Genomic DNA, 14,010 nt, shown 5'->3' with positions numbered 1-14,010 from the left:
AGGTGAATTTAGGTTGAACATCACTTCCGGTCTGATTTTGCCACAACCCAGCAGGTTGCATAAACGTCCTCAGCGGGAGCATCTGGCCTCCGGGCCATAGTTGAGGACCCCTGGATTAAATGATTGATGCCAATTTGAAGGTAGGTCTCCCATGTAGGACCTTAGGACTCAACTCCTTTGCACTTGGTGTTTTAGAATTATTATAAGTTATGTCAGTGAGATCATAGATACCATTTTTTATCAGTTTTAGAAGGCTAGAAAGCCCTGACAACAGCATCACAATTCAAATAGATATCTCAATAGTCAAGAACAGTGAAGGAAATTTTATAATCTAAAATTTAATAGAGATAAACATAAAGTCCTGAACTTAGCTTCAAAAAAACAGCTTTACTAGTAAAGAAAGATGAAAGATTTCACTTGAAAGCAGTTTGTTCAAAAAGATAAGATAAAATATAGTAAATTTCAAGATCAATTTGAATATAGAGCAAAAATAAATATATAAATAAATAAATATATCTCAAAATGTGGTATTTTGTGCTAAACATGTGCTAAAACATGAAGTTTTAGTTTGTATTTTTTATTTTTTTTTATTAATTTTATAATTATAACATTTTTTGACAGTACATATGCATAGGTAATTTTTTTTACAACATTATCCCTTGTACTCCTTTCTGTTCCAAATTTTCCCCTCCTTCCCTCCACTCCCTCCCCCAGATGGCAGGCTTTCCCATACATATTAAATATGTTATAGTATATCCTAGATACAATATATATGTGCAGAACTGAATTTTGTCATTGTTGTTGCAAAGGAAGAATTGGATTCGGAAGGTAAAAATAACCTGGGGAGAAAAACAAAAAATGCTAACAGTTTAGTTTGTACTTTTAAGGAAGGTTTGGCTATTAATTTTAAACATAAACATAGTTTAGGTTTAGTTTCTTTAATATGATGAACAAAATTATTTCTTTCATATTTGTATATTTAATGAATGTAAAAATAATGTAAATATAATTAATATTTTAAATTACCTGGGTGCATGCCTTAATGAAATGTTTCCTAATACTCATAATGAATATTGTAAAGTGGCAATCAAAAAACTAATATTAGCAAACTTATTTTGCATCAATAGAAACTAAGTTTTCAGAATAAGGGACTTGATCAGGTCATAACTGGAACATATCTTATATACCAGGGATTCTTTAACTTTTTCCACTCCCTTTTTGCCCAAAAGATTCTTTTATGTGATTCTGGGTATATAGATACATAAAATAGGCATACAAATCAAACATTAACTGATAACAAATTATAATTTCATTTTCTCCCATATTCATAATCTGATATGGGGTTAAGAAGCTATGCTATATACCATACCCATATATTATCAAATGACAGGAATGCAGCCAGAAGGATAAATGGACTTAAAACCATTCTCTATTAGAAATAGTTTAAAAAAAAATAACCTGGATATTTAGTTTCAGATTAGATACTGTAGCTGACTTAAAATATTTCATAGAGGATCCTTTAAAAGAATTACAACTTTTATGATTGGTTCCATGAGAGAACTGGGAGAAATGCCTGTGAGGTTCAGGGCAGCAGCTAATTGTCTCAATATAAAAGTATAATGGGGTATCTAGGTGGTGCAGTGGTTAGAGCCCCAGCCCTGAAGTTAGGAAGACCTGAGTTTAAATCTAGCCTCAGAACTTAATACTTCCTAGCTGGGTGAACCTGGGCAAGTTACTTAACCCCAAATGCCTCAGAAAAAAAAAAAAAAATATATATATATATATATATATATACATATATATATATATATTTAATTTCTAACAATTACTACTGTCCAATTGAATCTAATCCAAAATCATTTATTAATGCTTCTTCTATACAGCACAATATTCTAGATTCTAGGAATATAAATGGAGAACAAAAGTCTGATGGAGTTTAGATTTTACTGGGTAGATACAACATGGGATGAGATAAGTACATACATAATGATTGGAGAGTGAATGAGCACTAACACCTAAAAGGAGATATGGAATGGCTTGCTCCAGGAAAATAGGAAAGTTCTGGGTTACTAGAAATTTTCAAGCAGATGTTGAATGGCTATTTTTGGGGGATGTTCTAGTTTGGACTGAAGTTTAGGGTTGAAGTTAGACTAAATGATCTTTGGGTTTCTTTGTCTCTCTTCAATTCCCTGACTCAGAATACCTTTATAATAAACCCCAGCCATGATCCAAGAGGAAAGAGTTCCATAGTCAGAATATCAAGGACATCAAATTTTAAAGGCATAATATGCATTCAAGATTCTACTCTAGCCTGTTCATTCTACTAAAGTGAAAAATATAGCTCTGAGAGCTGAAATTATTTTTTCATAATCTCATAACAAGTCTTTGACTTTTGACCCTCATATAATTGTCTACCATTATGAGCCACCAAATAAGCAAATCCAATAAAAAGAATCAGATGTCACCAGTTGTTGATGCTGGATATTTTTTTTCCACTGGCATATTTTAAAATGATCCAAACAACAAATTCATTCAAACTGGTTTGTGAAAGAAAGAGGAAAAAAAAAAAAACACAGCCTGGGTGATTCCTCCTCTCCTCCAATTTTAACTGGGCCAGACCTGGTAATCATCAGCCACAGTGTCCGCCAAGAAGAGCATATGCAAAATGAATTCAGCAGTGACTCAATTCCTAAGTCATTCAACTTCTGTCCCAAACTGGATCAGCACTGAATGGAGAGAGCCAAACTTTAGGGAGCTATGTAGTCTAGGGAGCCAGCTCCCACTAGCAAGCAGGCTGCTCCCTTCTTCACCAGCTGTGGCCTCCATGTGGCCCTCTGTGGTCGTTATAGCCAAGGTCACACTGGAAAAATGAAATGTGCCCTGCTGGAAATGTGACTTGAAGGGCATATCTCTATAAAGAGACATTTTGAACTTCCCATTTGTAAAAAGTTCCTCCAACATTGTCTCTCAGGTAGCTATGCTTTTACAAGCAAGAATTAAGGAGGTGATATATTTAAAAGTGCTTTGTGTCTGTAAAACACTATGTAAATATAAGTTGGTTGTTTCTGTCATTGTTTTTGCCATTGTGGTAGGAATGATAAGCAGAATTCCTGATTTTCTAGACTTCCCAAGAACATTCTACTTGTTCAGCTCCATGAACAATGCATCTGTCCCACAACTCAAAGGTCTCCTAATTCTCTCTATTGTTCATTCATTAAAGTGGATTGCACTTATACCTCCACATGGTGTGAAACACAAGATGGGTAGGCTTTTAGATATGGATTAGCATTAGGCCTAATAATGCTAGAGTACAGAACAGGGAGGTGGAGAACCACATGCTCAAATCCCATTTTTTATAGTTACTAGCTGTGTTTACCACAGATAAGTCCTATAATTTTCTAGCCCCAGTTTCCTCACCTATTAAATGAGAAAAATACCCAACCACCTCCCAGGGTTTTTGTGAGATTCAAATGATATAACATATGTAGTGTGTTTTCCAAGATTCAAATCATTTAATTGAATATAATTTTTCCAAATATTCAAAAAAGAGGAAGATACCAAAGTTATGGGGAAAAAAGATCTTAGAGTTTGTTGATATCCCAGCCCAAATCAAAGTGACCAAGAGAACATCATCCCAAATACCAAACAAAATATTTATTCTTCCATAGGTACAAAATCTTTATGAAGATCATCTATCCACAAAATGATGATATCATTGATGAGAGTATTATAAGCAACAAGATGGAGTTTGAAAATGATGAAAATGACATTCAACAAAATACATCTGCAGCATTTCATAATTGACAGCAAGGTATAGAGAAGATAATATACTATCTTGCTTCTTATTTGATGACTTTGAGAAAGCATTTGATCCAGTAAAATAAAATGCCACCTTTAAGTGCTTTTACAAAAAAGTATCTTCCATCTATATATCAATATCATTCAGGATTCCTTGGAATATATAGCAATAGAAAAAGTTGTGTTCAGTGTTCTTCAGCATAAAAAGGATCAGCCAGGTCATAAAGCATGTAGATGTATTCCCCCTCCAAAAATGTAATGTTCTTTGGTTCAGTTTTCTTGGGGTCTCTGGGAGCAGCCTTCTTTTCAGTTCAGTAACCACCACAAAAGTAGCCAGGGTTTAAAATCCAAATCCTTTGCCTAATGCTGGGTAACTTTCTGGAGAGGCTTTCAGTCTGGCCTTGGTCTTAGTGGGGGAAGTGCAGGAGGCCAGGCCAGCCACCAGGAAGATCAAAGATCAAATTGAATTTCTCCCCTTGAGAGCTTAAGATTCTACTGTCTTCTCTGCACTCTGAATCTCTCCTAATGAATCCTGGCTGAGGCTCCTAGCTTATATGCTCTACACTGAATATAAACCAATTATTATATCACTAGGAAACCATTATTTGTTGTAGGATTAAATCAATCAGACTGAACCATGCTAAACTAGATAATTATTGTCTCTATGAATTCCACTGACTTAGCATCTTGTAACAATCCTTTGTTTCAAGTTCAGAGTTCTGGCCCATAACACCTGCTTTCTTTTGTTTTAGAACATAGGTGGTCATGATCTAAATCTCTTCTCAAGGAGGTGAGAATCCAAAAAAAGGAGATGATCACATTTTCCCCGACTCCTCAAAAAAGGAGTGAAAACCCCAAAAAGGAGGTGATCACGCCCTCCCTGATGTCTTAGGAAAGGAGATGAAAACACCAAAGGAAATGGGAAATCAAATCAGATTTAGTGGGCTGAAGGGTTTCACTTCAAGAAAAAAAAAAAGAAAGAAAGAAACAGGTATACACAAATCCATCCACATGGGAGTCATTACACATAATTACATAAATTACATAAGCACAGAGCAATATAATACTGGCAAATAACATGAATCAACACAAGGAATTATACATGTCTATAAGTCCTAGAAATAGTCCAAAACCAATATATTGCCCATTACTTCATGTGTGTAGGGAATCCAATGTTCCTGCAAGTTTTGAAGTCCTACAATAGTCTCATTTTGTGTTAGAGAAATCCAATGATTCCTGCAGATTTTGAAGTCCTGCATCAGTCTTATCATTTCTCAGGGAATCTAATGATTCCTGCTGGTTTTGAAGTTCTACAACAGTCTTAAAAACACTTTTTCATCTCAAAAAATCCAATGATTCCTGCTGGTTTTGAAATTCTGCAACAGTCTTACAAACAACAATTGTTCATCTCAGGGAATCCAATTATTCCTTCTGGTTTTAAAGTTCTCTAACAGTCTCATTATTGGCCATGCTCTTTCAGTGTCAGATATTTCTTAAGTCTTCTCCTTTGTTTTGAGGTTTTTCACTGTTTTCTGTCTCTCTCCAATGGACAAGGTGAATATGGCTCATTGGCACCTGATTCCTTCTTCATCTGTAGAAATACAAGCAAACCCTTTCTCCCAAGCAGTTAACCTTTTCAGTGCCTTCTATTTACCATTTTCTAGATCTCTTCTCATCACCTGGCAATTATATAGGAGCTGCTCACACTGGACAGTGCCCTTCTGTAGGGTTAAAAAGCATATATTCTCTCTAATTGTAATCTCTTTCTTCTTTCTGATTGCTTTTTTTGCTGACTAATCACGCCAAAGTCCTGAACTTCTAAAGACTCTCTGGGGGTAACCTTGGCTGCCATCATGCCCCACCTGTTTTTAGTTTGAGGTTTTGGAGCTGGGCCCCACCCCTCATTTCCCTGGGTCAATCTATATCCTGAGGCCCACTGGAAACCTTGTTTGCATTTTGGATATAGAGTTTTGGGTCTTATTCTCTCACTCTGTCCTCTCACTCTATCTCTATACCTACATTGGTTTTCAGATGCCCGGACCCTATTCCCGTGTTCATTATAGTCTGGCTATAATAAGCATTTGTCACCACTGTGGCACAGTGTCTTATGATCTCATCTAAAGGAGCATCCTTGTGTAGTCCCAGAATAATTCTTGTACAAACCTCATTAGCATTTTCCTTAGCCAGTTGTCTTATCATAATTCTTGTAGCTGCATTTTCTCCAATGGTTCTTGTGAAAGCTGTCTGCAGACATCTCATAAAATCAGCAAAGAATACATTGGGACCTTGCTCTGATTTTGTGAAGGCTTCCCCTCCATCTTTTCATGGGAGGGAGCCCCTTGCTTTGCAGCAATTTGCTCATATGCTGCTCTGGGGTAATTAATCTGTGCTGAATTCTCTGCATACTGACTTTCACCTGCTAGCTGGTCAAAAATGATTTGTATATTAACTTCAGTTTGCCTATTTCATTGGGCTTGTACCCTGCATAGTTCACTATACTCCAAAAGCCACAAATTTTATCCAGGTTCTAAACATGTCCTTTCTATGGATTTCCAATCACTAGGGGTTAAGATGTCATAAGCCAAGCTCTCTAGTAACATCTTAACATAAGATGATGTATCCCCATAAAGAGTGCAACCCTTTTTCAAATCCTTAATTTTTTACAGATCAAAAATTCCCACTCATCTGGATCTAATTCTTTTTCCTTTGAGAACCAAGGAGATGTGTACTGTAATGTTTCTAAAAGTTCAATGATCTGTTCCCAAGTTACAATCAAACCTTGGGGGGGTTTTTTGTATAAGTTTAACAATGTTCTCTACACATTTTCCTTGAATTGGAAAAGACTTTTCTAAACATCTGACCCATTTCAGCTGAAGCACTAGTTTAGCCCTTTACAAAGTACAAAGTTTCCTTCTTGTACTCACCCTAATTTCTGGGTAAGGTTCTTGGTCCCATGTTCAGATGCCAAAATGTAATATTTTCTTGGGGTCTCTGGGAGCAGCCTTCATTTCAGTTCAGTAATCACCCCAGCCAGGTGTTATTGTCTCCTTCAAAGAACAATCTCCTCCACATGGGGCTCAGCTAGTTTTTCTGGAGGCCTTCCAGAGTCTTGGTTTCAGTGGAGAAGTGAAGGAGGACAGCCTGCCACCAAGGTGATATGAGATGAGGTGAATGAATCTCTCTGAGTCCAAAGATTTATGTACTTCAACCTCCAGCCACCACAAAAGTGGACTATGGAATGAATCTAACTCAGTCTTTACTGGCTGGTATATACTCCATTATCATAGGTGTGAATTGGTGGAACTACATTAAGTACTAAGTACATGTACTGAACTAGAGAACTGTTAAGCACCATGCTAAACAACCATTGTCTTTATCAATTCCTCTGAGTTAGCACCTTGTAAGAATCCTTGTTTCAAAAAATATCCATTAATGTGATAAGAGAGATCAAACATGGCATCCAGATCAAAGAGATATTTCATATGGTAGATGAGTTGCTTTGTTTCTTATTGTTTTTAAATAATGTTATATTGATTGCATCAAGTTTTAAGACATTGCAAAATATTTAAAGTAATGACTCAAAGGAACTTGTTTTGTCCATTCACAGAAGACCTAATAAATGAAAATGTATTACTCGGTTTCAATATATATTTGAATGGACTACCCTTAGAACATCTCCCAAAGCTAAAGATATTTAAGATAGAGCTTAATTCAATCCATCTTTGAAGAAAAAAAAAGAGTAGATTGGATGCCTTTCAGAAAATTGCAAAAGTGCTTTTATTACCTCCAAAATGACCATAATTGTAAATGCCAGTTTTCTCAATGCAAAATATTTCACTGGTATTACTTTGTTGTGGCAAAATGTCAAAAAACTACTGCCTATTGAGAACTAATAATTAGCATCAAACAAATGACAATGGAAAGGTTCATGATGACTGTCAGCAGGCTGAAAGATATAACCAATGAAGACTTCTCAAAAGAATAACAGTAAAGGATGTCAACAGAAAATTGTGTGACAGAAAGATGGTTGGTGGATGGTCAGAGTACTTTATTAATATCTTTATTATATAGAGAGGAAGTGATTAAGTCTTCTAGCACATTGGGTAAATTTCCTGTGGCATATCTTTTGGAATTGATCCACAACCTACATGCCATTGGAGCCTCGATATTTCTATATGCTTATTCCTTTACATAGGTCAAGTAGATAAGAATTATAGTAGGATGAATAGAAATGGTTGGCTTATGGTTTGATCACAAATAGATAGATTGCCAATCTACATGGGTACTTGAGTGAATCATAAACCCAAATATGAAAAGGACCTCAGAAGCCCCCTGGTTCAGCCCCTTCACTTGTAGATGGAGAACTAAGGCTAAAAAAGATTAAGTTTCTTGTCCAGGATTAGTTAATAAGTAATAGACCCATGAATTGAACCCAGATGAACCCTGTCCCCAAATAAAGAACTATTTTCATTCTTCTACACTGCCACTGTAATTATTATTAACAATCCTATCTGACTATGGCTCTCAGAGTACATCTTCAATGAGAATAAATAGGAGGGTGGATTGTATAATAATAATAATAATTATAATAGATAATATTTATAAGTTATTATGTTTCAGGAACTAAGTGGTATAGATACATACATATGACATCTGTCTACACACATATATGAGCATATATGTGCAAATGTTCATATATAAATGAAACTACATATACATATAGTTGTTCCATTATAGAAGGAAGCTCTATGAAAACAATTCATAGTTTTCTGACTATTACTGAAAGAAAAAAGAATAACAGAACAGAATCCAGAAGAAAATATTTTCTTAGAGCACTGGGTACACAAAATACATTTTAAGTTTAATTGAGGTAGGAAGATCTAGTCAAAGCAACTTCTGTGGAGGCCACAGGAGTGCTATAAAACAGTAAATGGCTTGGGCACCGAAAGGAACTCACATAAAACAATGTCACTTTAATGAGAAACAGTGTCCCCTAATTATTTACTATTTTGTTGTGGTTTTTATTACTATTCAATTATTTCAGTTTTGTCAGACTCTTTTTGATCCCATTTAAAGTTTCCTTGGAAAAAATGTAGGAATGGCTTGCCATTTCCTTCCAGCTCACTCTGCAGAAGTCAAAAGACCCATGAAAGGTTAAGTGACTTGCTCATATTCACATAGCTAATAAGTATGTAAGGCTGGATTTGAACTTAAGTCTTCTGGACTCCAGAACTGACATTTTATCTACTGTACTACTGTATTAAGAAAAGTTATATGTTCGGATTCACTCCTATAAATAATGCTCTCAGACTTAATTGAAAACAAAAGTAAGGTTTTAATCAAATAGGACAAGGTAGATTTGCATAAAAAAACAAATAGAAATAAGAACCATTAACAATATGACAATTATAGCAGATAGAGAAAGAGCATACATCACCAATTCAAGGGAACCTCAAAAACTCAAATGGCTGGGAGCCCCGTTTCAGCCTCAATCAACTTGAATTGTGTAAAGATTTTCCCAGGCGAAACATCCTTCCCGCAGGTGAAGCTCAACTATGGTTTAGAACACGAGCTTTTTATATCTTTTCAGACAAAGAAGGCTTCTGGCCAAAACTTATCTTATATATTCATGTTGACTCATTCCAAACCCTTGAAGCTTGACATGTTTCCTTATCAATTACATATGCACAGGGAGGAAGCCACCCATCCCTAAGCATAAGCATTTCCAAGAATGGCTAGTTCCTGGTATCTATTGTCAAGGACATACAGAGTTTATGGAATAGTCAAGTTTCTATAATTTAGAAGCTCAGGCCTGTTAGATTTGAGTGAGCTGATAATTCTAATATGAAATCTTAATTTCTTATTCAACTACCTAGATAGATCACATAATACTTTACTTTTGGTAATTCTCTCTGCTAAGACAAAGCCTAGACACAACAATAAACAAAGTATGATTGATTTCCTTTGGTTTCTCACTGCACTTTTAATATTTATCTCTTTTTAAAATTGTTTTTATTTTTTTATCATTATACATTCATATTAACTTTTAAAAATATATATTTCTTGATGAATCATGTTGGGAGAAAAAATTAGAATGAAAGGGGGAAAATCACGAGAGAGAAAAAAAAACAGAAAAAAGAAGGGAACATAGCATATATTGATTTGCATATAATTTCCATAGAAAGCAGATGGAGCTTTCTATCCCAAGTTTATTGGGATGGCCTTGGATCACTGTAAACAGAGTCTTTCATAGTTGATCTCTGCACAATCTTGCTATAACTGTGTACATTGTATTCCTGGTTCTGATTGTTTCATTCAGCATTAGTTCATATAAATCTTTCCAGAGCTTTCTAAAATCACCTTGTTCATCATTTTTATATGACAACAGTATTCTATTACCTACATATACGACAACTTATTCATTTATTCCCCAATTGATGAGCATCTACTCATTTTCTAATTCTTTGCTACCACAAAAAGAGCTGCTACAAATATACACATGTGAATCCTTTTCACTTCTTTTTGATTTCCTTGGGATACAGACCCTATAGTAGCACTACTGGACCAAAGAGTATGCACAGTGTCTAAGCCCTTTGGGCATAGTTCCAAATTGCTTTCCAGAATGATTGGATCATTTCACAACTCTATCAATAATATATTAGGGTCTCAGTTTTCCTACATCTCTTCCAACATTTGTTTTTATCTTTTCCTGTCATCTTAGCCTGATAGATGTGAAGTGGTACTTCAGAATTTTTTAAATTTGCATTTATCTAATCAATAATGAAGTAAAGCATTTTTTTTTCATATCACTATAGATGGCATTAATTTCATCATCTGAAAATTGTCTTTCCATATCCTTTAACAATTTATCAATCGGGGAATGACTTGTATTCTTATAAATTTGACAAGGTTCTTTATATAGTTTTAGAAATGAGACATTTGTCAGAAACACTGGCTGTAAATTATACTCCCATCTTTGCACTTCTCTTTTAATCTTGTTTGTGTTGGTTTTGTTTGTGCAAAACCTTTTTAATTTAATGTAATCAAAGATACCCATTTAGCTTTTCATAATATTCTCTAGTTCTTCTTTGATCATAAATTCCTCCCTTCTCCAAAGATGTGATAGGTGTATTATCCTTTGCTCTCCTAATTTGATTGTAATATCATCCTTTACACCCAAATCATATGCCCATTTTGATTTTATTTTGATATGGAGTGTGAGATGTAAATCTAATGCTGAGTTTCTGACATATAATTTTCCAGTTTTTCCAGAAATTTTTTATGAAATAGTGAGTTCTTATCCCAGAAGCTAGAGTTTGGGGGTTTATCAAATACTAGATATGAATTGATTTGTGTCAGGTATATCCAACCTATTCCACTAAGCCATCACTCTGTTTCTTAGCCAGTACCAAATATTTTTGATGACTACTGTTTTATAATATAGTTTTGTGTGGTACTGCTATGCCACCATCTATTGTATTTTTTTCATTAATTCCCTTGATATTTTTGACCTTTTGTTTTTCCAGATGAATTTTATTATTTTAAAATTTATCTCTTGAAGATAACATATTCTATTATTAGTACTTAGGGACATCTCAACAGCTATGATCCCAAATTTTTTCCTGATGAAGGGACAAGGAATTAGAATCTCCTATTCTTCAGTCTATTTACCTCTAAAACATTTTTCCAATAAAGGCATCCCTTATTTTATGCCAGGTAGAAAGGCTGGGAGTCATTTGTCTCTGGCTGCTTCTATGAGTCATAGCACAATTCTGCTAGCCAGAAGAATGATTCACCATCATATTAGTGCGAATGGAGGTATAAAGACTTCTGCCTCATTGTATAATGGAGTAGAAAGAATAACTTCTCTGGAATTAAGAATATTTGGCTTTTAGTCCTAGATCCAAAACTTATCTGATTAATGACTAGGGTTTTTAATCTTTTCTGAGACTCAATTTCCATAAAATGGGGCTAATAATATTTTCTGTACCTCATAGAATTATTGTAAAGAAAACACTTTGAAGATGTGAAATGCTAAATAAATGGAATTGTTATTATTACCTTTTATCTGAAGAATTGTGCTTTTTATTCTTTAATGCATAATAAGAAAGCAAAAATAAATTAAGAAAAAACATCTGATTTCCAAGCTGAAACTTGAAGGAATTCAGGGAAAAGAGGAGTTTAGAATGAAGAGGTAGAGCATTCCAAGTATAAGAAAGAACCAATAAAAATGCTGTTCTACAAAGAGTAAGGAGGGCATCGGAGGCATATAATCATTCTTTTAGAGAGATTAATTGGATAATTGAGTAAAGGATGGTAGGAAGTGGATAGAAACTTGAAATGAAGAGTATAATCAGTAGAAATTATTGCAACAACCTAGGGAATGAAGGCCATAAGGGTGACAGTGCCAGAGGAAAAAAAGGAGGAATATATAGAAATACGAAAAAGGTAAAATAGAATTAAAATAGGATATGAGAAGGGAGAATGAGAAATCTGATGATAAGACTGGACATCCTAAAGCATGTTTATCCTAACCACTAATAAAGAAACTCAGAAGGAAGAGTTTTTTTATTATTATTATTATTTTTTTGTTGGTGGGGAAATAATGATCTTTAGGAAATATTTTTGGACATCTTAATGTTATTGTTTAAAATTAGCTTTCATAGATATGAAAATTGATCCAGATGTATCACTATAAACAAACAAACAAAAATCTTGTCACAGAAGTACAATTAAGACTCCTTTTTAAAGAAAATCCTTCTACCTGTGCTCTTAATACTATTGATTTTAGCCTTTTCCAGAATATTATTCTAGTAATAATGCCCATTCACTCATGCATCCTAATTTTTTCTTCCAATTGACATTAAGCTTAAGGGATAACATAGATTGGATTACACATTTTGGATCCAAAAAATATTGATGAATTAGCTTATTGAACAGAATCTTGAATTTAGAAGCTTAAATTCAATAGAGAGAAAAGTAAAGGTATTATATTTGGGTTAAAAAATCACTTTCATAAATTCAGATTGGGGAAAGTATATGTTGGAAACAATTTTTCTGGAATAAAAGTCTTGAACTTTTCATAAATGTAACTCCTAATATGAGTTACCAGAATGTTATGACAAATAAAAAACAATTAATGAAAAGATTCTCTGCATTAGGAGAAGCAAAACTTCCAGAAACAATCAGGTGAAAATCTGATTATATTCCATCCTCATTGGATCTCATCTGTGATGTTTTCAGTTCTGGATTTCACAAGTTTAACAGAAATTGATAAAATGAAGAGCATCTAGTGATTATCACTATGCTCAATCAACATGTCACATAAGGATTAGTTGAAGGAACTAAGAATATGAAGTCTACACACACACACACACACACACACACACACACACACAATAAGCATAGAAGAGCTGTCTTCAATTACTTGATCATCTTGGAAGAAGGAATAGGCTTTATTTATTTGGCTTGAGAATGGAGTGAAGAACAATATGTAAAAGTTGTGAAGAGGAAAATTTAGGCTTGATGTCAAGAAAACTCAATTTAAACTATCCAAAACTGTAATGGGGATTCCTTTTGGGGTATGAGTGGGACTAGATGGCTGCTGATGTCTTTTTAACTATCAAATATCATGGTTCTATGACTCCTTATCTGCCTACAGACAGGTTCAATTTTTTTTTTTGGTATCATTTCTCTCTTCTCTCCCTCACTCCCCAACATCAAAGAAAAAAAAAAAGTCTATTCCTAATGTATCTACTTCTTTACCACTCATTCTCTCGTCAACTTTCTGTAAATAGGGTATCATACAGAATGTATTACTGAGAATGCTTCTCAAAAATAGCATCCTAATTGCCAAATTATACAATTCTCAATTCTTGATGCTATTCATCACACCCTTCTCCTTGGTGACCTCTTATGTAAGAGATAGCTAACTATAACTTTTTGTTTTCTATTTGTCTAACCACTTTGAATTTTTGTGACTCCTCACTCTTTTTGACTCAAGAAATATTTAGTAAAAGTCTAATATGTGTCATAGGATATGAGGAGCCTTTGGAAAACAAAAACAAAAAGGAGGGTGATCTTAAGATCAAGAAATTTACATTCTACTGAGGAGATATCCCATGTACTGAAATAATTTAAAATAAATACAAAGAAATAATGGGACTAAGATCCTAGCAACTGGGGAAATCAATCATAATGCTGAACTAAATG

The 14,010-nt window shown here is 34.3% G+C and overlaps 1 long non-coding RNA gene across 1 annotated transcript in view; it reads left to right on the top strand.

Annotated features, from left to right (window-relative positions):
* LOC141553345 (uncharacterized) overlaps positions 1-3,914 on the top strand; it is a 48,681-nt gene extending 44,767 nt beyond the window's left edge. Inside the window, exon 3 of the long non-coding RNA XR_012485413.1 lies at positions 3,669-3,914. This is a non-coding gene — a long non-coding RNA (uncharacterized LOC141553345). The remainder of the gene's footprint in view (positions 1-3,668) is intronic.
* The last annotated feature ends 10,096 nt before the right edge of the window (positions 3,915-14,010 follow it).

Source organism: Sminthopsis crassicaudata, chromosome 2, assembly GCF_048593235.1.
Source record: "Sminthopsis crassicaudata isolate SCR6 chromosome 2, ASM4859323v1, whole genome shotgun sequence".
NCBI lineage: Eukaryota > Metazoa > Chordata > Mammalia > Dasyuromorphia > Dasyuridae > Sminthopsis > Sminthopsis crassicaudata.
This window is presented reverse-complemented; position numbering and strand designations above follow the sequence as displayed.